The 24043-nt window shown below is 54.0% G+C and overlaps 1 long non-coding RNA gene and 1 pseudogene across 6 annotated transcripts; one reads left to right on the top strand and one right to left on the bottom strand.

Moving 5' to 3' along the window:
• The first annotated feature begins 2046 nt into the window (after window positions 1-2046).
• On the top strand, window positions 2047-10029 carry LOC119062841 (uncharacterized). Of its 6 annotated transcripts, none has more exons than XR_008392105.1 (4): window positions 3245-4321; window positions 4804-4879; window positions 5180-7879; window positions 9701-10029. It is a non-coding gene; the product is annotated as an uncharacterized LOC119062841 (long non-coding RNA). The 6 variants fall into 6 exon arrangements; XR_008392104.1 differs by lacking the exon at window positions 9701-10029 and adding an exon at window positions 5032-5084 and having other exon boundaries at window positions 5180-8551; XR_008392106.1 differs by lacking the exon at window positions 9701-10029 and adding an exon at window positions 5032-5068 and having other exon boundaries at window positions 5180-8551.
• A 1181-nt stretch (window positions 10030-11210) lies between these two features.
• LOC119065764 (60S ribosomal protein L23a-like) lies at window positions 11211-13459 on the bottom strand (annotated as a pseudogene).
• Window positions 13460-24043: the final 10584 nt, after the last annotated feature.

Here is a 24043-nt window from a genome sequence, read left to right on the forward strand (position 1 = left end):
TTTGGGGAAAAAGAAGCTGACCTCGGGAATCAAGGCCAGGAATTGCCTGGGAACAGCCACACTTATCGGAGAGAAGGAAAACTAGAGAGAGACAGGAAATGGAGAGGGAAGGAGAAGAATCACTAAGCTCAATCTTTTTAAAATTTTTATTTACTTATTTATTTTTAGATAGAGGGGAAGGGAGCAGAAAGAGAGGGACAGAACCACCAGTGTGTGGTTGCCTCTCGACACCCCCCACGAGGGCCTGGGCCTGCAACCCAGGCGTGTGCCCTGACCGGGAATCGAAACAGCGACCCTTTTGTTCGCAGGCCAGTGCTCATCCACTGAGCCACATCAGCCAGGGCTAAGCTCGACTTTTAAAAACAACTTCATTGAGATACAAGTCACCCACTCAAAGTGGTGGGTATAAAGTGCACGCAGTTCCAGTTCTGCAAGGAGTAAGCGCCGGGGGTCTAAAGTGCGGCATGCGGACCCCAGTCAGCGGTACCGTATTGCACCCCCGAAGGTTGCTGAGAGGTCTTAAACATTTCGCCCTCCACAAAAGCGGCGACTGGGTGAGGCGATGGACGAGTTAATTAACCTTCCTGGGGTGAACGTTCTTAACATACACATACACAAAGTCATCGTGTTTGGTTTTCATGGTCACTCGGTGCGCGTGTTTTCTGGTTTCCTTTGTGATTCTCCCCACATGTCATTTATTGAGGTGCACGGTGTACTAAAGGTTCAAACAGAGACGAAAATGATACACAGCTTGCTGATGGGGCTAATCCCTGGGAGTGGGGGGAAATGGTAGATAGATAGCAACAGTGCTCTCCAGCGCTTCTGCTCTCTTCTTCCTCTGACACGTGAGACGGTGACCCTCTACAGCCCCTTGGAAGCTGGACTCAGACAAGTGACTTGCTAGCCAGTGAAGCGTGGGCAGAAATAACACGTGCCATGGAGACTTTGTGCCTCCTTCCCTGCACAAAGGAGACTTCCCTGAAGTCTCATCCTGAGGCCACCCACTGGCCTGGGTTCCTGAGTGACTACAAGGAATCCAGCTCTCCCCAGGCAACCTCACTGGGTACGGAGAGTGGGAGGGAAATAGACCTCAGTTGTTGAAAGCTACTGAGATCTGGGGAGTGTTTGTTACTACTGCAGAACCTAGACTTTCCTGACTGCTACGCAGAGCTTTGATTGTGTTTGTTCGTTTTTGTTTATCACAAACCTAAAGATTTATGTTTTAATGTTTTTAATCCTCACCTGAAGATATGTTTACTAATGTTAGGGGGATGGGGAGAAAGAGAGAATGACTGGGATTCCAACCTGCAACCTTGTAGTGCACGGGATGACGCTCCAACCCACTGAGCCACAAGCTGGGGCTCTCTTTTAATTTTTTAACATGGGCAGTTGGTATATGAGTGTTTGTGATCTGATTTTCTATAATTTCTGTGTATCTCAAGCATTTAATTTTTAAAAAGCGCAATAGGTGGGGAGGTGGAGAGCAGGAGGAAACTGGGGTGATGGGCTCCTTTGTTCTGCCCCCCACATTGATTTCCCAACGCTGGGGCTGGAAGTGGCCCGACTGTTCCTCCAGCTGTGGCATCAGGAAGGGACAGGCGCTTCTCTCCACCCCCCTACTTTGCCACACCACTCGGCTCCATCTGGTGCCTCTGATATTTATTTGTATGTTTATTGTCCCTCACCCCTTAGAGAGTAAACTGCTTAAGAACAGGGACTTTAGTGTATAATTTCAGTGCCTAGAACTAAGCCCGGCTCACTCACTTTTTAAAATATTTATTTATTTTTAGAGAGAGGGGTCGGGAAGGAGAAAGAGTGGGAGAGAAACATCAATGTGTGGTTGCCTCTCATGTGTCCCCTACTGGGGACCTGGACTGCAACCCAGGCATGTGCCCTGACTGGGAATCAAACTGGAGACTCTTTGCTTCACAGGCCCGTGCTCAATCCACTGAGCTACACCAGCCAGGATACCACCTGGTTATTAAATGACCTGGTGAAACGTTGCTTCCCCGCCGCAGGCTGTCTCTGCCCCAGAGGACACGGCCCCTGCCTCCTCCCCATTCCACATTCCTTCACCTGCCCTTCCCCCAGTGCAAACACACAGTGGGGGTGAGGACAGGGCAAACAGCTCTTTACTCAGAGGTTCAGGTAGATAACTTGTTTCTGTGCCGTATGTGTCTGTGTGCGTGTGTCTGTCTGTCTGTTGAAGGGATGAGGGGAAAGGGGGTCTTCTACCCCATTCCCCCCCCAGGTAAGAGTCTGCTAAGAAGGCCTGCAGAGGCTGGAACAGGTAGCGCCTCCCCCCAGGGGCTCCCGCAGCCTCAGGGAGGAGCCTGGAGCTGGCTTCCCCTGGCAGATGCTGGGAACATGGGTCCTCAGAAATTCCTTGGCCACCTGGGCATGGAGACGCTCTGGCTGCACCAGCCCACGCAGCAGCCTGAATTCCTGTAATTAGATATAATGACACACGCGGAGCTTCCAGCAGCTCTAACGACACAACGCCTCCCGGCCCATCTCAGGGATCAGTGGGGCCTAATTAGGTCTGGCGCCAAGAGGTGGGAAAGCCAAGGGAGAGGCAGCAGGGAGAGGACCCTGGCCTTGGAGTTCATCAGCCTGTGTGCCAGGTCCAGTTCGGCTCCCGTGTGACGGCGAGGCTTTGGGCGAGTCAGTGCTTTTCTCCAAGCTCTCGTTTTCTCATCTCTGAAATGGGGGGTGCTGTGAAGAGTGGGGGTCCTCTTCTCCAAGGGCGCTGCTGGCAGAGTGGGGGGCCCAGGCCGGGGCAGACAGGGTCAGCATCCTGGGGAGGGTCTCGGTGCTCGGGAGACCCCCAGACCTTTCTCCGAAGGTTCACGGAAGGACCGCTGCCCCATATGACCAAATTGATCAATTTTTTGAAAAACCTGTTTAAGAAATAGTCTTTTTGATTATATTCGATGTACATTTTACTAATGGAGGTGTCCCCTTCCCAGCAGCATTTCAGGGATTATTCAGTCTGGCCCCAAACCTGAGGGTCATAAGACATTTTTTATTCTTCTAGTGCATGTCTTCTTCTTAAATAATATCCCATGAATGTTTCTTTTCACTTTAGACTGATTTTTTAAAAAATTCCTCAGAAAGTAATTTTCTGTCTTATCAGCATTTTAGCAAGCAGGGGATACTTTTGCAGATTTTTGCTAAATTGTGAACTCTACAAATTGTCCAAATTTACTGTTTGTTCAAAACGTGTTTCTTTTCATCGCATTGTTCTATTTTTATTTCAGTTGTTATTAAGATTATACGTGCCCTTTGTTCTGCGAGACTTACGATGAAAAGCAGCGGTCTGCCCTCCGCTCTGTCCCTGCCCCCACCTCCCAGGCACCGGAGGCCGCGGCTGTTAACGAAGACACGGAAGTTGTTTTTTCATCCTTTGGGAAACATCACGCTTACACTTTTTATTTCTTAATGTTCGCTTTTAGATACAATCTACCATCTCCCTAATTTGGAAGACAAGAGCTTCCGCTCTGCACACCCTTCCTCCCTGCTTCTCCTGCTGCCATTTTCCTAACGATGTTTTGGTAGACAAATGCTTCAGGGTTCACCGTGTGACCATGTAAATATTATCAGCAGCCAAGCCATGTAGAGAATTATGCTGACGTTTATTTCTTGGATGTCTGTCTGCTTCCCCCAGAATTATTAGTTTTCCGGTTAGTTCTGTTTGTTTGCTTGTTTGCTTGGTTGGGGTCTAGGTGCCACCCCCAATTTACCCCAAACCTTCCCCCAGGATTTGAGGTCCTCAGGCACCCCTCTGCCTCCTCACCCCCTTTTTTGGAAATATTCATCATGGAGCCTTCTGAACACATTTTATAATGTCACCCTGCATGGAATTAAAAAATAATTTTGCTTGAAAATATTTCAAGTGAAGACACCGTATTCGGTTTTTGCCAGTTGCTCCCGAACCCCGCAGTCTGGTGTAGTGGGATGTGAAGTGGGTGCAAACCGCACCCGAGGTGCCCCGACCGCCCTTCCAGCCCGGTTCTATCGCTCCAGTCTCCTTCTGTCTAAAACGCTCCATCTTGCCTTGATTTCCACACTCGATGTTTTGAAGATAACAGGGCAGTTGTTTAGCAGAATGTTGCTCAATTTGTGTTTGTCTGTTCCCACGCAATTATGCCCCAGTGACAGGCGTCGGGCAGAAACGTCACAGGAGCGACACTGTGCTTTCTCGTTCCTCCTCTCAGGTGCCACACGACTTTGATTTGTGGGCACTGGTGGTGTCGACTGTGATCAATGCACCCTGTGATGGCTTTCTTCAATGTCAAGGTGCTTTGTGGTGTTTAGCGGTGTAAGTCCCTTGTGTGGAGATGTAGCAGCACTGTGTGAATGTCCCATCTTCTGTCCATTTACACCCCTCATCTCAGCATTCACTGGTGTCTCCTATCTGAAGTAATCATTCATTATCATAATAGTTGCCAAAAGGTGATGTAGTCTCCTTATTATGTGGCATGCTACTGTAAGGAAATGCATTTTCCCTGTCCGTTTATTCATTTGTTTGTTTGTTTGCTTGTTTGTTTGTTTATTGTGGTATGGAGTCACGGATTCTTACTTTGTTCAGTGGGCTGGGATCCATTGCCATCGTTATCTATTTTGACGTGCAAATGACATTGGATTTGGGCAGAAGAAGGTCCGTCCAGCTGGCTCCTGTGCCGCCCTCATTCTCGGGGCACTTCTTTATGTTCCAACACAAGGTGTTCTGGGCTCGTCCTGTGCACTCTCTGGCCCAGCTGGGAGTCACCCATTCCTCCAATGATCTCGATTGCTTTCCAGGGGAGAACGGCATTTCGAAAACAAGCCCTTGGTGCTATGTGTGCTGATTGCTACTGGAGAATGCTTCCAAACCTTGGTGAGCAGAGCCGGCGGGGGGGGGGGGAGGGAGCCATGGCAGGTTACTCACCTGCTCCATCCCCTGTATGTATGTGTATATGTGTGTATACCTGTTCTCCGACCTGTCCATCTGGCCGCTGTGCCACCCAACATTAACTCCTCCCCTGCCAGGACCTGCCTAATGACTTTCAAAAACTGAGAAAGGAAGGTGGGTAGGAAGAAAGGTAAGCAGGGAGGGAGAGGGGAGGAAAGGAGAGAGAAAATAGGCCAGCAGGCATGGGGTACTTTCTAATAACTTTCGATTTCTGGGATTTTTCAGGAATGTTGACTTTCTCTCTATCCTGACATCCCGACTCTGCCTCTGGAAAGAACTGGAATAAAGATTATGGGGGAAGAAAGAACCGTGCCCCAGGCCGAACCACAGGTCCTGGAGGTGAAGAGGGCCTGTGGGCCCCAGACCCTGGCTTCCCACCGCCCTCCAAGGCCTGGTTGATCCATCTCATACATGCTGTTAGAAACTTTATAAGCTCCTGAGTTGGGGAGTTAGCAAACTGATCCTTTGATGGACCAACTCAGTTACGGTGGGGGTGAGAGGTGAAGGGTGGTCCCTACTCAGACTCTGCGGTCTCCCTGGTACACCCGGAGTAGCTGTTTATCTGCACTAGGACAACTGGGCTTCTGCGTGATCTTTCTTCTGACAAAGGTTTAGAAGAAAGACGAAGCCTGGGTGCAAGCCCTCTTCTGCCTCCAGTGTGCTGTGTGGCCCCAGGCAGCCTTCCTGCCTTTTCTGGGCTTCAGCTCCCCACCTGGGAGCAGAGAGATCAGGTGCTAAGCTCTGTGCATCTCTGCTCAGGCGTGTGGAACATATAGCTGGGGATCGATGGGGTCCTCTTTGGCCATCAGCTGCCGGGGGCAGGGAAGAAAGGAGACACCTTCCCTTCCCTCTCCCAGAGAAACAGGTCCGCTGGCTGGGCCTGGGCCCGCAGCCAAGAGGAAACGGAGACAATAAGCCGGAGTCACCCCAGCCAGCCAGGGCAGGTTGTGCAACTTCCGCTCAGCGCCTGCCAACGAGACTTTGGCCCCAGGACTCTGAGCTCTGGGCGGCCCTCATTCCTCCCCTAGGACCCGGACCACCCAGCTTAGGGGGTAGCGTAGGGGTGGGCGGGGTACTTTCTTTGTCCCAAGGGCAGCCAGGTGGCTCCAGGTTCCCTGAGGAAGGTCCCACTGACAGAAGTCAGAGCACATGGCCGTAGCAGGACGGTGGAGGAGGACAGCCGAGGGGAGGCTCCATGTGTGACTGAGCGTGTGCCTGAGTTTGCGTGTGGGTGGTGGCATGTGTGAGTGTGGTGTGAGAAGCTGTGTCATCCCCTAGGTCACCTGCACGGGAGCAACACCAGAGGGGTTTCTGGATGCTGCTCTGTACCCATGTGGATGCTGGGGATAAATGCTCCAGTCTGCCAGGGTATGACATGTGTCTACGCATGTGAGGACACCTTGGTGAGCTGATGTGTGAGTTAGCTGTGTGTGCACATGCATGTTATGGGGCATGTAGCAGACTGCAGGGGATATTGTGCACATGGGTGTAATTCCATGGGGGCACGTGTAACTATGAGTGTGTGCCGATGAGTGAGCATGTGAGTGTGAATCCATGTACATGTGTGTGCATTGGTGGGTGGGCATTTCTGCCATTGGGGGTTTGTGTGTTTATGTCTGTGTAAGCCCCAGTGGCTGAGCCTGTGGTCTCCGTGGGGGTATGACAGTGTGTGGACGTGCATGACATGCATGTGAGTGCATGTAAAGCATGGCTGCTCATTTACATGCTGGTGCAGGATGTAACATGCCGGGACCCTGGGCCTGGGTCCAGACTGTCATGTGCATCACCCCTGTTGATCCCACCAAACTGTGGATGATTGGCATCTTTCCGGCAAGTCTATTTCGAGTCCCAACTTCCCACCTATACTGGAGGGTAAGTTGGATGGGGGGAATTATAGGCTCCTCCCACCTCTGTGAGGGCCTGTACCCCAAAGAACATGAGAGCCCAGAAATCCTAAGATTTACCTTGGTCTCTGGGTGAAGGGGCAGAAGGCTTCGAAGTCACAGAAAAAGTCAGGGACTCTGAGCCCAAGACAGAGCACACCCAGGAAGGGCTGGACGCCAGTCAGAGCCCCCTATCTGGCGGCCTCTACCGTGGCTGGAGGTGGGGGGCTGGCTGAATGACCGCTGGAAGGGAAGAAGGGGGTCGGGCAGCCACGGCCCAAGCATCGCTCCCATAGGCGTCCTGGGCTGGAGGAGGTGGTGACACACCTTCCAGTGGTCAAATCACAGCAGCAGCCACCTCAGGGAATCGGTGGTTTTGTAGGGGCCAAAGTCACAAAGACTGCAGCCAGTGCTGGAAAAATGGCAACCCCCACCCCCCACTTCTCACTAAGCAGAGAGAGTGAGAAACATTCTCTGGCCTCTCCTCGCCTCCCACCCTATCATCTCCCCGCCAGTGTTTCCTGTCGGCCCAACCCCAGCTGGACGCCAGTGGGCAGAGGAGCCTGGGAAAAGCAGCTCGCAGGAGATGGGCCGTCGCTTAGGAAAGGAAATAACAATGCCCAGCACACTCTCCTGTGATGCACTCTGCAGGGGCTGAGAACTTGGGAAAAGCAAAGAAATACTTGGCACCCTCCCCAGGACTATGGATATGATTAACTTTTGATAAAAGAGTTTAATGGACTGCGCATGTGCCCGAGCACACAGGGTTCCCAGCGCCACGTGCTCCCGGAGTGTGGCTTCATTCCGTCCCCACCACGGCCCCACAAAATCGGGACAAAGCTTCCTGTGCTGGAGTAGAGGAAACAGAAGCTTTCAGAAGGAAGTGGCTTCTCCCGGGCCCCACAGCTGCAGAATGGCTCACACCCATGTCAGCGTGACTCCGGGGACCCGGAGACTGGGTGAAAAGCACTAAGTCAGTTTGGAGTCCGCTCCAAACAGTTGGGAGCAGATGCTGACTACCAGTCTGGGCTGGAGGCCCTGGGTAAGATTCTGAGGAGAGAAGTGTTAACCGGGTGGGGCCAGCTGGGGAGACAGCTGGTGGTGGTGAACCCCGGAGCCTCCTGGAAGGGTTAAGAGCAGGACTTGAGAGCCCGGCAGCCTGGGTCGCATCCGCCCTGCCGCCGCCACCTGTGTGCCTGGCTCTTTCTGCGCCGTGGTTTCCTCATGTGTCAAGTGGTGTAATAGTGATAGTGGTGCCCGTTTCACAGGGCTGCTGTGAGAACTGAAAGTTGCGTATTTGATGCTATTAGGTGTTGCTCTTATTTCCATTTCACAAGTGAGGAGCCCGAGGCTCCGAGAAGTTAAGTCAGTGAAGACGGCACTGCTGGGAAATAAATCTTGCTGAAGTCTGCCCTGAGTCCGGGGCCCTCTGCGGCGCCCCTTCATTCCCTGCCTGCGCCCCACAGAGTCTTTGCCCACCCTCTTTGATGCACACGACTCCTTCCCACTGTCATATGAGTCCTCTCTCCTCTTGTCCAGCTCCACTCTGATAAGCCACCTCCCCAGGCACCTCCAGGCCCGGGGGTGCCTCCAGCTTCCTGCTGTGGCTGATCTCTGGGCGGTGGCACCATCCTCCCCCATCCGCTCCGCTGCCCTGGAGTAACCGGCCCCTGTACTAACTTCCCTCTGTCTGAAACTTAGGGTATTTCGAGATGCTGCTTTGTCCCATAATCACCATTTCTGGGAGTCGCTCTTCTGTGTGCTTTTCATATGTTAATCTATTTAATAAGAGGATCCTACTGATGGAGGGGCCCAGGCACTGTTACCCTGCTTTACAGAGGAGGAAGTCAGGGGTCTGGAGAGGGAGACCTGTTTGCCTGAGGTCATGCAGCCAGTGAGGTGCACAGCCCAGGCTCCGAGTCAGGAGGTTCAAGGCCAGGCCCCACCTCCAACCACTGGATCAACTGCCTCACTTGATGGTATAGCCCTCATGACTGCCAGGTGACCTCTGTGGCATCAGAGTCCCTGTTTGTCTCTCTCTGGCGTCTCCTGCCCACATGGTCTCTTCTTCAAGCTGCTGACTCCGGTGCCTGAGGAGGGGCCGGGAGGTGGTCTCAGGCCTCTGCATTCAGGCGTCCTCCCAGGTCTTCCCGGGAAGGGCTCCTCACTCCAGTGTCTCTCCCCATCCACACTGTCCCCGCCACACTTCTCCCGGCACCGGTCCCCTCACAGGAGCCTTGATGACGCACCCACAGGGCACTTTCACTTCCTTCTCTGGAGGAGGCTTTGACCTGCCTGCTGCAGCTGCAGAAAGAAGCCTCCTATTTGGGGGGCTTGAAAGGCCATGAGGGGTGGCTGTGGGCCCTACTGGGCACTCAAGGCACAGGCCTCTGGGGCTGTAGTGCTACCTCTGGAGAGCAGGGTGGCAGGGGGTTCCTGGGCCTCCTGGCCAGACACTGGCCCGAGCTAAACCCTGTCAAAGTGTCGGTCACCCCCAGCACCTATACAGGCTGGCACACAGGGGGACTGACTTAGAATTTGTAAGCTGGAGTTGTGCCTGTCATACTTATTGATGGCATTGGAGGGACCCATCATTCATTCATTCATCGAATCTGTCCTGGCCGCCTATGTACCAAGAAGTCCCGTGTGTGACAAGAAGCCGAAGCTCACTCTCTGCCCTTGAGAACCTCACAGTTGACAGCGATGGTCGTGTGGGTTAAGGGGGCAGATTTACAAACAGAAAACCCAAATAGGAGAAAAGAAAATCCAACACAACACTTCTGAGGTCTCTTCACACAGTTTATCAGAAATGTTTACACAGAAATGCTTCCTCTTTACAACCTGGCTTCCTCTCTCCCTTTAGAGCACTCTATGGCTCCCAGCTACTCCAGGACGTAGGTGAGAGTTAACACCTCAGTGCGGCATCCTCGGTGCCATGCACCTCCAGGGACACGGCTCATATCCCAGTCTAACAGGACAGCACCTGGTCCTGTGATTCAGCTCTGGAGTCAGGCTTGGGTTACACTCCTGCCTTGGCCATTTTCCGATGGTGCGACCTGGAGGAAGTTGGTTATCTTCTCTGAAGTGGCTTACCCATCTGTAAAATGCAGCTATTGATAGAGCCACCACGACATCATGTTTTTGTAAGAATTCAATAAAATCACCCACGCAGAGCACCTGGCTCTCTGTAAACATGCACTCCGTGTACGTCAGCTGTCACACAGAGAACTGCTACCTACGACAAGGGTCTACTTATGAGTGCCCGATCCTGCTCATGTGCCTACATGTCGGAGGGGTGGGGGCAATTAGGGGACGCTTCCCAGAAAAGGTAACACTGGTGTCGAGTCTTGGAGGAGAAGGTGGGGAAGAGCATTCCAGCCACAGGGAGAAGGCCAGGCATGGCCACGGAGCGGGGTGTGTTTGGAGAGGCAAAGGAGCCAGGTCACGAGCGGCCCGGAGGAGTCCTCCAGCTTGGCCCGAGCTGCCCGGGCCCCTGGCGGGGGCTGCTGTTGTGTCTGGGTGGGTGGGGGCTGCCCAGCTCGGTCTCCGAGCTGCTGGCAGCAGTTTCAGACCGCTCGCCCTCTGCCCCTCCTGTTTCCCGGCCTCCACTTCCTTCCTCTGCACAGACCGCAGAGGCATTTCAGAGGAAGCTGCTACTTATTTTAGCAGCGATCCCTGGACACCCCCACCCACAGCTGCCCCTGCGCCTGGGCCCCTGCAGAGGCACAAAGTCATTCTCTGAGTCACTGCCTGAAGCACTCGGGGTGAGGAACCATTCTACCTCCTGCCCTGCAGCAAACCTAGGAGCCCCAGTGTCGGAGCTGGGAGGCCAGGTTCAAGGCCAGCTCCAGCACTGACCTGCTGTGTGATCTCCAGGTCCCTCTGCCTTTCAAGCCCCGGGCCCCCATCTGTGCTATGGGACCTGACGCAAGCTTTGGGTAGAGAATAGGTCGAGGTGGTCCAGCTGGAAGGACCTGAGAGAGGGTCTCACGCACATCGGGCTTGGGGCCTGGAAGCTTATACTTTAGAGACCAATTTTTAAGGAAAAAAAAAAGAATCACAAATACTAACTTGCTTAGGAAAGTGAACTATTATTTAGAAAGGGCCTGTGCAAGTGAGGAGCCTGAAGATTAAGGTTTTCATTGCCACAGCAAACCCGGCTTTGGAGACAGTCCCCAAAGTCCTCAGGAGACGGTGGGGAAACTGAGGCCCAGGGAGCAGATGCCAATGGCCCAAACACAGTCACCCAGTCAGCAAGGGGCAGCCTGGGATTTGAACCCAGATTTGTCACAAGTCAATGCCTATGATTTACCCAGTATTCTTTTTTTTTAGTATAAAATTTTAATATTTAGAATTAGCCAGCGGGGCGCAATTTAGATGATCCCAGTTTTGTTGGCAACATCCAAAGCATCATAGTAGGGAGCCAGTCGAACACACGCCTTCTTCTCCCCATCAGGCCCGATCAGGGTGTTGACCTTGACCACATCAATGGCACAGAGCTTCTTCACAGCCTGTTTGATCTGGTGCTTGTTGGCCTTGACATCCACAATGAACACAAGTGTATTGTTGTTTTCTATCTTCTTCATGGCTGACTCAGTAGTCAGGGGGAGCTTGGTGATGGCATAGTGGTCCAGCTTCTCTCTCCTGGGGGCGCTCTTCCAAGGATATTTAGACTGCCTTCGGAGTCACAGTGTCTTAGGCCTCCTGGAGGTGGGTGACATGCGGACCTTCTTTTTGCGACTGTGGACGCCTTTCAGCACTGCCTTCTTTGCCTTCAAAGCCTTTGCCTTAGCTTCCACTTTGGGAGGGGCAGGGGCTTCCTTCTCGCTTTAGGCGCCATCTCCGAGAAAAGGGTTTCCTAGACCTGATAGACCCAGTATTCTTGACCACCTCTCACAGCTCTACTGGGGTGGGCAGGGCACTGGGGAGGAGGGGAGACAGAGAGACAGAGGGACCAAGAGACTGAGGGACAGGGAGCGGGGACAGCACAATGTGTGGAGAATCTGGGCACTGCAGCCAGACAGTCTTGGATGCAGGTCCCAGCTCTGCCCCTTTCTGGCTGTGTGACCCTTCTTCCTGCACCTCGGTGTCCTCATCAGTAACATGGGGAGAGGTAGAGAGCCACTGTGAGCACTTTGCAGCAGCCGGCACATGGCAGGAAGTCCATTCTGAGCCACACTGATGATAATAATGGCTAACACTTGCCTAGTGCTCGCCTCATGCCAGGCATGGTTCAAAGTACAGCAATTTAAATGTTAAGTCAGCTCATCCACTCAACAACACGGCAAGGTAGGGGCTACCATCACCCCCATGTTTTAGATGAGAAAACTGAGACCCTGAATCCATGCCAGGCTCAGGGTTGGGCACCAGAGATGCAGCTGTGACACAGACATTGTCTTTGTTCTTGAGGAGTCCAGCACTGGTGGGCCAGAGGTGTCAGCATGTGCGTTACTAGAACCCCTGATAGGTACTGGTAAGTGTAACATTTGGGGCCCCAGGAAGTCCCCAGGGAGCAGAGCGGGAGGGGGATTCCTTTGGACTCAAAGCCTTGGTGCAGAGCCCTGATGGACTTCTACAGAGATTTTCCAGCTGGCTGCAGTGGAACAGTAATTCAGGCAGAGGGAACAGCACAGGCAAAGTCAAGGAGGCAGGAGAGAGCTTGTGGGGAAGGAGAAGGAGCCAGGACTGTGTGGATCTGGGGTGTGTGGCAGGGAGTAGTACAGGTGAGGCTGAAGAAGCAGTACACGTGAGGCCCCTTGGTTTTGTTTTTCTCCTTGGGTTTCTGCAGCCCAGTGGCAGCTTCACTCCTGCTGGGGATGTGTCTGTGAGGGGCAAGGGCAGGGGCAGGGGCCTCAGCCAGAGGCACTGGCCTTTGTCCCTGACATCAGTTCTTAGGCTGGGAAGCCCTTGTCTGCCTCCCCACCTGCCCTTCCAGCTTCGACAGCTCAGGGGCCTCTACCAGTCTTGCCAGGGGGGTGGGCCTCATAGTTACCCCACCGACCAGCTTCTGTCCTCCCCAGCCATACAGAGCTCACCAACCTCCACGTGTCCATGCACATGTCTGTCCATCTGTGAATCTATATATGTGACATTTACCTAGAGCCATGCTGGCTTGTGCACTGCCCATGTCCTCTCGGTCCACCTCTGAGGTCCCCTGCTGTGCTGTGACTGCCCCCACCCAGCTCCCACCTCTCCACTTCCCTGCCTGGAAGTTTTCACAGTACCACAGGAGTGTGTCCCACTCCTCACAGGACACCCAGAAATGCCAGGACTGGCAATGACCTGGGAAAATTCCCTTGCCCAGTGAGAGGCAGTAGCCATCACTCTGGGGACAACTCTGGGTACATTCCAGAGTCCCTCAGTGGCTTCCTGGTGGGACTGAGCCCTAAGGGCCCACCGAGTGACCTGCCACACGCTCCCCACTGCCCCATGCAGGCCTCCTGTGATCACCTACCAGTGCCCGTCACCTACCCAGGCTCCCTCATTCACCTGTTCATGAATCTGTCCACACAGCAGTGCTCATGGTGCGCGCTCTGTCGGACCTGGTATGAAAGAAATGGGCACGGCCATGCCCTTGAGAGTCCACGAGGTTGTGCAGCTGGACATGGGCTCCTGAGACCATGGCGAGCCCCCAGCCCCACCAGCTGAGCCAGGGCAAGTGGGGGGTGAGTTCTGAGGTGCACCACTTCCTCATCACGGTCCCCACCCTTGGCTCCCTCCTGCGTGTAACTTTCCCAGGAAGCTCCAGCAGCCTGTGCTGCATCCAGCAGGAAGGAAGGAAGGGAAATAGTTAACACTTGTGCTCACAACACAGGAGCTGCTTTACACTCACGAGACCCATTCATCTTCCCAGCAGCGCACTGAGGTAGAGACTCCTAATCTGAACTGCATTTTATAGACGGGAAACTGAGGTACCAAGTGGGAGTACAGGGAGCAAGAAGCAGAGCTGAGATCGGGATCCGGGGGTCTGACCTTGGAGCCCGTGCTTAGTCTCTCTGCTTCCCTGTTCGAAGAGGGGAGGGGAGGGATGGCGGAGCGCAGTCAGTTTGATATAGGACAAAGGACTCAGATGCCCGTGAGGGCCTGGGAGGAGAAGGCAGGTCAGCACAGAAAAACACGCCTGAACACTCAACTCCAACCCACGCACAGAGCCACATATGCCAGGTGTGCACATGTCTACAGAAAAATGTACATTTAGCCAATGCATATGTACCCACATAAGTGTGCAAATGCACGCATGCCCCACTCACTCAGGGATTTGTTCATACCGGGGGGTGTGCATCTGGGCATGTACAGGCTGCCACACATATGCATGTGCATGCATGTGAACAGGCATCCCTGCGCATGCATATTCACAGGTAGAGGCACACACACACGCATGTGACCTGTTTATCTGGACCCATGCATGGCTTGTCACCTGTGGGCACACCCACAGGAACTCACATTCGTGAGCCCTCACTCACACTGCCACACACAATACAAATTAGTGGCCGGGTTGAATTCTTTGCTTAAAAAAAATGTGTGACCGTATCAGAAATGTAGGGCACATCGGCCAAACAATTAAAGTGAGGAGCGAGACAGTGGGACTTCTTGCCACTCTCTCGGGGCCGCCTGTGCGGGGCTGTGCTCAGCGTGGCTGCGTCCTATATATTCGAGGAAGAGGCACTTTATTACAGTAATTTATCACCCCCATAAACGTGGCTCCTCTGTAACGTGGAATAATTTGGGAAGAAATATGTTTTAAAAATTAAAAATGCGGTCGGCATGCGCCCCGTCAGGTCTGCAGGGAGACATCCCTGCACCTCTGGTAACTGCCCGTGTAGCTCTAATACCTACAACTTCCATTATTTAAAGTGTGATTATATTTTTCCTGCTTGGAGCTTTGTCAGCTATAAATAAAAGATAAGGGTGAATTGTTGCGGGGCCTAGTAAGCACTTCCATTATTGGTACTTAAGGGGGCTCAGGGACGGAGGGAATGGGCAGGGGGTGGGGAAGGAAGGGAGGCTGTTCGGGAGGTACCAACTGGGCCCAGAGCAGAGCTACGCGCATGGGTGGGCCCAGGCCTTTTCCTGGTTGAGTTTTCCTTTGGATCCAGCACAACTTCACCCCTTGAACTTGGCTCTACTGCCCTCATCCTCCACAGACCATAGTGAAAGCCATCCACAGAGGTCACTGCCTTTACCGTCTCCCTAAAAGCTGGACCCCCCTCCTGGTCTCCCCAGGGCTTCCATCATTACTTACGGGACACCCAGAGGAGAAGGGTCCCTTAAGACAAAGAGATCCATCCCCTTGAAGATGTTTTCTTTTCACAACCAGGAGTGGCTGCTTCCGAGGGGGGCGGGGCAGCGCTGGGGCTGTGTGAGGACAGGGATTCACAGGAAGTGTGTGCCTGTGTGTTGGGGGGGGAGTTGGGGGGTGGCTTTATCAGTCAAAGCAGGCCCTTGGCACCCAAGTCTGAGAGCTACCCCAATTAAATAGGGAGTAACCAGGGAGGAAAGGACCCTCCTCCGACCCCAATTGGATCAGAAAGCAAGTGTGCTTGCTTTGCCAAAAGGTGAAAAGGAACTGAACAAGAAAGAAAGTGGGGGATCATTGTTTCGTGCCTTCTCCTGGAGCCCTGCACGTTCCTCTAAACCCGAAAGCTTGGACTGGTGTCCTGGCCCTGCCACCTCACAGACATGTGACCGCAGGCAAGTTTCCCCACTTCCCAAGACTCAGTTTGCTTGCCTGTCAACTGGGGGTGACAGCACCTGTTTTCAGGGCTCTCGTAGCAATCGACATGTGTGGCGTTGGCACTGGCTTTTGTCACACTTCAGGTGCTTGATGGTGCTGATGAAGTAAAATCGGACAGGGGTCCAGCAACCACGCTTCTTGACACTTACCCAAAGGAGTTGAGGACTTACGTACACACGAAAACGCTTCTAGTGGCTTTATTCATAATTGCCAAAAGCTGGAAGCAACCAAGACGTCCTTCTGTAGGTGAATGGATAAACAAACCGCACCTCCAGGCGATGGGCTGTTATTCTGTGGGGAAAAGGACTAGGAAGTTACAGTTTAATGGCTGTGGGAAACAAAGTTCTGGAGACAGACTGGTGATGGCTGTACTAAATGTGAACGTACTTATGGCTGCTGAGCTTATAGTTAACAATGGTGGTGAAAAGGGAAAACACTTTATATTATATATATTTGACTGTCCAAAAGTGAGCTATTAACCCGTGAAAAGACATGTTGGCAAGCTAACAGAAGCCCGTCTGAAAGGGCTACGGAGTGTACGATTCCGGCTATGTGACGTTTTGGAAAAGGCAAACAAAACCGTGGAGGCAGTAAGCAGATCGGCGGTTGCCCCGGTGGAGCCGGGGAAGGAGGGTGCCACGAACGGCAGAGCACAGACGACGGTCAGGGCAGTGACAACACTCTGCAGGACACCAGAATGGCGGATGCACGTCACCGCGCATTTGTCACAACCCGCAGGACATGCAACACCAGGACTGAACCCTCATTAAACCGTCGCGGGCTGGGGTTCATGGTAACGGCACACCGATATTGGCTCCTCGGTTGTAACAAATGTACCACAGTAACGCAAGGTGTTAATAATAGGGGGAATACATAAGAATTCTGTGTACTTTTCGCTCCTTTTTTAACCTAAAACTGCTCAGGAAATTTAAAGTCCCTAAAGTTTAAAAGTTTAAATTAAAAGTTCAAATGAAAACAAAAGCTCTGAAAGTTAATGGCGAGGAAAGAGGCCGAGGACTCTAGCACCCCCCACCCCACCCACCCCCAGCAAAAATGTGCAGGCCTCTAAATACACTTAGGAAGCTCACTGTGACCAGAGAGAACTGGATGGGACCAGCGGCAGACAGGTTCGGGCTGGCTTGGGCCGCAGCCTGGCCGCTGAGACTCCTGCAGCCCCGGGCTGGCGGGCTGGCTGTCGACTGCTGAATCGGTGGAATTTGTCTGAGCTACATAAATCTTTGCAGCTGATCAGGTCATTTGGAGCTGGTATGGGCTGGTTGCGTCTGCCCTCTTAACTGGCTGAAATTAGACCCAAACCTAGTGTCAGGGGGTGTGCCCCAAACAGGGCCCCAGAGGGAAGAGAAATTGAGATCCCATCTGGGGGTGATCAAGCAGGGAGTCAGGGTGGCTCAAGCTGGATCAGACTAGTTGGGAAAGATGAGCATGTCACTGCTGAGGCTGGAGAATGGGGGTGGGCGCAGGGCCTCTCTCCTCCTGCCCCCACCCCTGGAGCGCCTCCCAGGAGGCCTAGGGCTCAGAGGCCATTTGGGTTGGGCTAGGGAGTGGGGGATGGGAGGTGAGAAGGAGGAAACTCTCCTGAGAAGACGGGAGAAGGGAGGAATGGGCTGGGGTCTGAGGGAGGGCTTTGTGAAGAAGCAAGTCCCTGGGGCAGGTGGGTGTGCTGATGGGAACATCCCAGTGGAGTGGGGTGGGGGCAGGGGGTGCTGATGAGGGAGAAGAGAGGCGATAACCACCGAAGGATTCAAGTCCCTGAAAAGGTGGGAGGGAATGGGCCCCAGAGCCCAAGCGGCAAGATGGGCTTCTGAGAGGAAAGGGGGCCCAGCCTCTGGGCGTCGGGAGGGAGGCAGCAAGTTAAAGGCAGATACAGAAGGGCTCCAGGACGGGGGCAAGACTGGGAAGACATTCAGTGACGTTTGGGGCAAGGTCCTCTACTGAGAGTGAGGGTGGGAAGGCGGCAGGAAGTGGGAACAGCGGACAGGAAATGGTCACCCCAGAGAAGAGGAGCACAGAGGGCTCAGGGGCAGCTTGAGGTGCCCACTGGAGGTCAGTGGTCACGAGCTTGGGGAAAAACCTGGCAGCTTGGTCGTGTGACTTTCCCTAGCACTGTCCCCGTGTGTGAGATGGAACAGGCACCCCCAGTCACCAGTGGAATATGAGGATGTGCTGGGTAGCCTGATCCAAGCTGAGAAATGAAACTGGGAGGAGGAGACCACTGGGTGGACTGGGGGGGGGGACCAATGTGGAAGGACACAGCCAATGCCATTTGCTATCGCGGTGTCATTTGCCTAGCAGGCCCATGACCTTGTTGAACGTGGCTGCCATTCTTCTCTCCTGAGCTTATATCCCCAGGACTGGAAATTACTGGAAAGCAAGAACAGAACATGACTAACTGCTTCCCACCACCGCAGGCAAAAGAGAGCGCTGGAGCAAACGGCAGCTCGTGCTTACGTTCTCTTGCAGGTCCGTGAGGGGCATAAAAACTGCTTAGAAAACGCTCTTCCCAGCAGGCTTACGCTCTCAGCCCTGTTCTCGTCTACCTCCCGGAGAGTGTGATCCCACCGTTGTTATGACCGACTCTGCTGCAGTCGTTCCCTCTGTCCTCCATTTCCATCTTTATCTCTGTCTCTCCTGGGTTCGAGTCTTTAAAGAGAAGAGTCTGGGAGGACGCATCCTGAAGCATCAGCAGTGGTTGCCTCTGAGGAGTGAAATTGGGAAGGAGGGTTTTCCCATTTCTTCCACATACAACTGAAGCCGAAAGAAATTACGTCACATGCCTGAAATCACCCAGCTGGTGAGTGGCTGAGCTGAGGTTCGTCCTCCACCACCAACCTCCCTGCCCCCCCCCTGCCCACCAGCCTTCACACATCCAATTTCCCCTCCATCCTTAGGGCATTGCCTGGCCTTCAGACTTGCAGCCCAGACTTTCCCCCTGAAAGCCCCTGGGCCGTCCCTGCCTTGCCCTGGCTCTGTGGTAGAGGACAGAATTAGAACTCCCTTCGTGGTAGGAGGTGGTGGTGATAGCTACAGAAGTGACTTTCAACTTCTAGGAACTGACTTTGACGATCAGATAGGGGTTGAGTCACTGGCGGGCCCTTTGGCAGGGTTTTAATCAGGTCAGATGGTGGCAGCAGCGTGGGGGTGGGGGTGGGGGTGCAGAGGGCTCAGCTCCACTTCCTCCCTGGGAGGCCCAGGCCCTCCAGAGCTTCATTGCAGGGAAGGACTTGCCCAGCAGATGTCAATCCAGGTGAGCTGGAGCGGCTAAATTTAGGTCCCAGGATGTCAGAGTGGTGAACACTCAACCTCATGCTGCAGATTAGGAAACTGAGTTCGAGAGAGGTCAAGGGACTTGCCCAAGGCCGCGCAGCAAGTTTAAGTCACAGCTGGAACGCAAACCCACGCCTCTCCAAAAGTCACCACATCGCTCTTTCCAAACAGCCCCCTGGTGGCCTGGACCACTGTCCTGAGGCCAGCCCCCCGCTGGGGTTTGGGGTGGGGAATGGGGTGCCACACTGTCTGACACCAAACACTGGTTTTGCAGGCAGATATCTGGTTTCTAATCTTGGCCTCGCTACTTGCGGTATGACTTTTACTTCATTTCTCTATAAAATCAGCATAAAGGATATTGTTGGATTAAAGGCACAAATGCATGCACAACTGTTTAGAACATAGTAGATACTCAATTAACGTGAGCTTTGTTTTCTCTATACAATGAATCCTAATTGACCTTGGCAGAATCGTGGGGTCTTTGACAATATCTCAGGGGTCCTGGATGGGAGGGGAAATAAAAAGAGAGGCCAAGCCAATGGGATGGGGAGCTCCCCACCAGCCCCCTCCCCCCACCTGCCACTCACACATGAACCAGTTTTTCTGTCTTTATCTGTTTTATAGCTGCCTAAAATTTTGTTCTAAAAAATGGTTGTGCTGCTAAAAAATCTGGCTGTTCACCACTGCCTTGGGGTGGCAGACTCAGCGAGGACCTGCTGGAGTCACGACGGTGCCATTGTAACATTTACGCATTTGACACGTGCATCCAGAAATAGCACATGTGATTGTGTTTCCTGGGGCAGCGGGGGGCTGTGGCCGCCCCTGTGGGTTCCTGCTTGGCTGCCACAGGCCACTTCATTTCTTGCTCATGAAGACCACATTTTGGTCGACCACTGGGCACCCCGATGATTCACGGAGCCCCTTCCCCACCACGAGGAGCGGGTAACTGTCCCCTCATGTGAAACAATCACCACGATTGTACCCCTCTCGCCAGTGATTGGTTAGGGCATGGGTGACGGGCCTGTCACACCACCCTGCCCATCGACAGAAGCAGACGGGGGCTTCTGGGGAAAGCTGCGCTCTTTGATTACAAACAAAAATGTGGATTCAGGAGAGCCTGTCCGTGCGGCCGTGTGAAGACTGAAGACGTGACTCCTGGCCCTGCAGCAGCCATGGGAGACCTCAGAGGACAAGTGTAAGGACACAGTGAGCCCCCCGGAGCACCCGCACTGACAGCCATTGCTGCCCTTGTGCCACGAACGACCGTCTGCCAAACTCGGTGGCTGACGACAGGCACATCTCCTCGTGCTCACGGGGCTGGGTCGGCGGGTTGACTCTGGTTCAGCTCATTAGGCTGGGTGGGGCACCCGGCTTCGAGCTCCGGGTTGGGTTCTATTCTGTTCCACCTGCGTTTATTTTAGGGCCCAGGCTGAAGGGGCCACAGTGACAAGAAGAGAGTTCCTCTTCCAGCAGATCACGGGAGTATGAGAACAAACCCACTTGCACAAGCACTTTTAAAGCCCTGATTCATGTCATGCTGTGCATATTCCAATGGCCAAAAAGAGCCCCATGGCCGAACCCAGCATGGTGGGTCAGGATGAACCCTCCCCCCCCAACATGGGGCAGGAGGCCAGTGAGTATTTGCTGACTGACACTACACCAGCCTGTCACAAAGCCATGGACCTGGGACCAGCCCTGCCCACCTCCAGTTTCCTCATCCGTGAGACAGGAAGTTCCGCCAGTTGAGTTGGGGCTTCTTCTATCTGCAGCTGGGGAAGGCCAGTGAAAGCTGCGGTACAGAGAGGGACTGCAGGGCGTCCTAGAGAGACTGGACCATTAGAAAACACGGATTCTGGGGCAAGCAGCAGGGCCCAGTCCAAAGGACCATCCCAGACTCAAGGCAGTGGCTAGAACCGGAAGCCCCTCCACCCCAATTCCACTATCCCGGTAATGTGTGCCCTGCACCCAAGAGAGAGAGTCGTCATGTGGTGTTGAACTAACTGAGCAGCTTCGCCAACCTCTGTGTCACGTTGGGCTCGATCACCTGTGCTGCAGGGCCCTCCTGGCTGAGCACGAAGTGTTTTGTCACAGACCCAGGAGCTGCCTGGGCCTTGGGTGCTGGAGTCCACAGTAAGGGTCTGAGGTTGGGCCAAGGCCAAAGCTGAATCCCGGTGGAGCAGAGGCCAGGGCAGCAAACTGAGTGCCTCAGAGGCCAGCCAGGGTAGCCAGCAGGCCCAGAGAGGACCAGGGCCCAGTAAGGACAGAGGCCAAGAGAAGCAATTGCAGCCCGGTCGGATCATGGGCCCCTGGACAACCCCACTTGGGGACTACCAGTACTATTTCATGGGTTGGCAGAGGGGGAGTTTGAGGCGGACTTGAGTTTTCGGGCAAGGAGGGCTGGGGGGACCCAGTGGTATCTTCATGTAACCTTTTGTACCCATAGGCTGCTGAGACCCGGGCAGCTTTAGGCCATGGGCTGAGGCTCCCAAGTTCAGCATCCACATCTGTTGCATCTCCAAATCTTCAGTGCCCAGCCTGCAGCCATTAGAGAATAGGCGACAGGGAGCATTGGGTCAGTGCGTCAGAAAATAACAGGAAACACAGCAAAGTTGCTTCTGTCCTCAGGACGTGCGGGCTGTCCCAGGAGGCCCTGAGAAGCACCTGGGGCATTTGTGTCCTGTAGACACTGGTGCTGCTCTGCTTCCCTCCCTGTGCTGTGTGGCACACCCTGCTGTGTGTGGCGGCATGGGGGAGGGAGCTGTGGCTGGCCTATGGGAGCGCAGCCAGGCTGACCACGAGGCTCAGGGACCGAGAAGATGGCCAGAGCTTGTGGTCCCAACAGCGCAGTGCAGGCGTGCTGATGTGTGTCCGAAACCAGTGCTGTTCATGGTGGGGCTGGATGGAGGTGTGTCTCACGGCTGTGACCACAGGCACTGGGACCACACTGGCAGTAGGGGAGGACGGTGGTGGCAGCAGAAGAAGGGAGGACAGTAGTGGTAGGCAAGGGAGCACCAGGGGAACTTCTGGGATGTGAGTTCAGGGAACTCGAATGTGTCATAGTCACTGTGACCAGCAGGGCCTCGAGTGCTCCGCCCACATGATCTCATGTGGGATCTTGCAACCGTCCTGCGTGGAGGGGTTGCTATCCTCATTTCACAGATGAGGAAGCTGAGGCTCCGAAAAGGGAAGTAGCGTGGGCCAGAACAAAGAGAATGGGGATCAGCCAAAAGTCAGATGACAATGGCCAAAGGGCTGGGGGGATTCAAGCTTGATTCAGGTCAAAGCCAGTCTCTGAAAGGGTCCAGCCGGGCAGGCAGGTCCACGGGCATCGTCTGTGGGCCTCCAGCCATCCACCTCCCTTTTCTGAGTCTCGCTCCTCCCTGGGACAGAGCCCCCCAGGTCCTATTAGAACCCACCCTCTACTCCCCTGAGCAGCTGGCGGACCAGGGTAATGCTGACTCAAGCTGGGCCAATCAGCTTCTCTCTCTTGCAGCTTTGGCTTGGAGAGTCGGCAGTGCTGGGCCGGCTTTCTGGCTGGTTATTTGAAATGAGACACACAGCTGGGTCAGGCTGGCTGTATTTGGCCACACGTTCATGAAATGGCAGAGGAAAGGCCCTATCAGAGGCTGGAATGTGCTAATGGGAGAGAGGGAGAGGGGGAGGCAAGGTGGAGAGAGGGAGGGAGGGAGGGAGGGAGGACCCCTGAAAGGGAGGAGCCAGGGCGAGCTGGGGCCGGAGTCTGGCTGTCAGAGTCCAAGGGTCAGAAACTGAAACCGTCAGTCTGGGATCTGCCTGTGTGCTGTGAATTGGCTCCCCAAACAACATCAGCAAAGTCCTAGTTTGTAGCATTTACTGATTTCCATGGTGTAAATATTTCTGCCATGTCTGGTTTCAAGCCCTGGGCAAGGTGTCACTGAACACAGAGCTGAGAAGAGAGCTCATCCCCGCAGGATAATGGGGATCCGTGAAAACGGGGGCACTGGCAGGGGCCCTGGAGGGACCTGTGGGGCCAGGCAGTGTCCCTCCCCACAGCATCACCGGGGGACTGGGCATGGGTGGGCAGCTCTGTTTAGAGGGACCAGAAAAGACAGCAAATCTCTATGCTGCCCATGGGCGGTGCTAACGCCCCCAGGAGAAGACACTAGCAAGGTCCAGGCCTGGGAGACAAGATAATAGCCCATTTCTCAGAACTCTGGCCTGACAGCAGGGCAGGACTAGCAGCAAAGGGGAGATTTCATTCATTCATTTATTCATTCAGTGAGCAGTTAATGAGCTCTGACTGTGTGCCAGGCGCAGTGCCAGGCACCCGGGTTGCAGCAGAAAACCAGACAGACACTGCCCTTCCCTTCCCTCCAGGAAACTGGAGTCAGAGGACGTGGGCGTGAAAACAGACAGTGAAAACGCACTGTGAGAAGTGCTGGAGGCACAGGGGTCCTGGGGAGCTCTGAGAAGGACGACGAACCCCAGATGGGCGGGGAGGGGCCGCAGGGAAGGCTGCCCAGGGGCAGGCTCTGTAAACTGGGGAGCTGCTGATGTTAGCCTAGAGGAGGAAGGGGAGTGGGAGGGGGAAGGGAGCATGTTCCAGGCAAGAGAAGGGCCTGTGCAAAGACTCCAGTGGTGCAAGGACCCGGGGACTTGCAGCGTGGCAGGAGGGTGGGGAGGAAATTAGTCAACAGGGACCAAGGAGCAGACAGAGGCCATCAGAGACCGTCAAGCTGAGGGACCTGGTGATCAGACACCCCCTTCCGCAAGGTCATTCAGGCTCCTCTGGAGGCAAAAGAGGAACAGGGAGACAAAGGGCAAATATCCCAGCAAAAGCCACACCGGGCTCAAGTTGAAGAGAAGGGAGACAGAGTTAAAACATATTTCAGAGGCTGATGGGTTGATGTGGGGAATGGGCAAATGAGTGATCTAGGGTCTCCCAGGGAGACCGTTAGTCTGAAAAACTGGGTGAAGGGGGCACTGTTTACCATGGGGGGAAACCTGGGAGAGAAATAAGTTGGGGTGAGGGAAGCTCATTGCGGGGGTTTTTACCATTTCAAGCTTCTCATGTCTTTGTCCCCCACCCCCCCTTCAGGAGTCCCCCCTTGGTAGGAGCAGAGTGGGATCAGCTATATAATTTGCAGGGTTCACTGCAAAATTCAAATGCAGAGAGTCCCCTGTTCAAAAATTATGATGAATTTCAAG

Source organism: Artibeus jamaicensis, unplaced genomic scaffold (assembly GCF_021234435.1).
Source record: "Artibeus jamaicensis isolate MK-2021 breed Jamaican fruit bat unplaced genomic scaffold, CSHL_Jam_final contig_471, whole genome shotgun sequence".
NCBI lineage: Eukaryota > Metazoa > Chordata > Mammalia > Chiroptera > Phyllostomidae > Artibeus > Artibeus jamaicensis.